We start from the raw sequence: 219 nt of genomic DNA on the forward strand, positions 1-219 counted from the left end.
GGTACGTTTTCCCAGTGTTATCCAGTCTTACTGAGTGGGTAGTGCCATAGCAGCAGTAGCTGGTCCTCTTGTGGTAAGCCCTGCCCTGCGCCAAAAAGTAGTGGCGCAGGAGACTCCTACAGGACACTGGAAGGGGCAGTATCTGTGGCCATATGGTAGGGATCCCAATTCGTCGGTCATCCGACGTGACGTCGAGAGTGACCGACTGAAAGGGAACGT

The 219-nt window shown here is 54.8% G+C and overlaps 1 protein-coding gene across 1 annotated transcript in view; it reads right to left on the reverse strand.

The window, feature by feature from the left end:
* LOC107695764 (uncharacterized) overlaps nt 1-219 on the reverse strand; it is a 14862-nt gene that overhangs the window by 12172 nt on the left and 2471 nt on the right. The window lies entirely within an intron of this gene.

Source organism: Sinocyclocheilus anshuiensis, unplaced genomic scaffold (genome assembly GCF_001515605.1).
Source record: "Sinocyclocheilus anshuiensis isolate Anshui unplaced genomic scaffold, SAMN03320099.WGS_v1.1 scaffold517, whole genome shotgun sequence".
NCBI lineage: Eukaryota > Metazoa > Chordata > Actinopteri > Cypriniformes > Cyprinidae > Sinocyclocheilus > Sinocyclocheilus anshuiensis.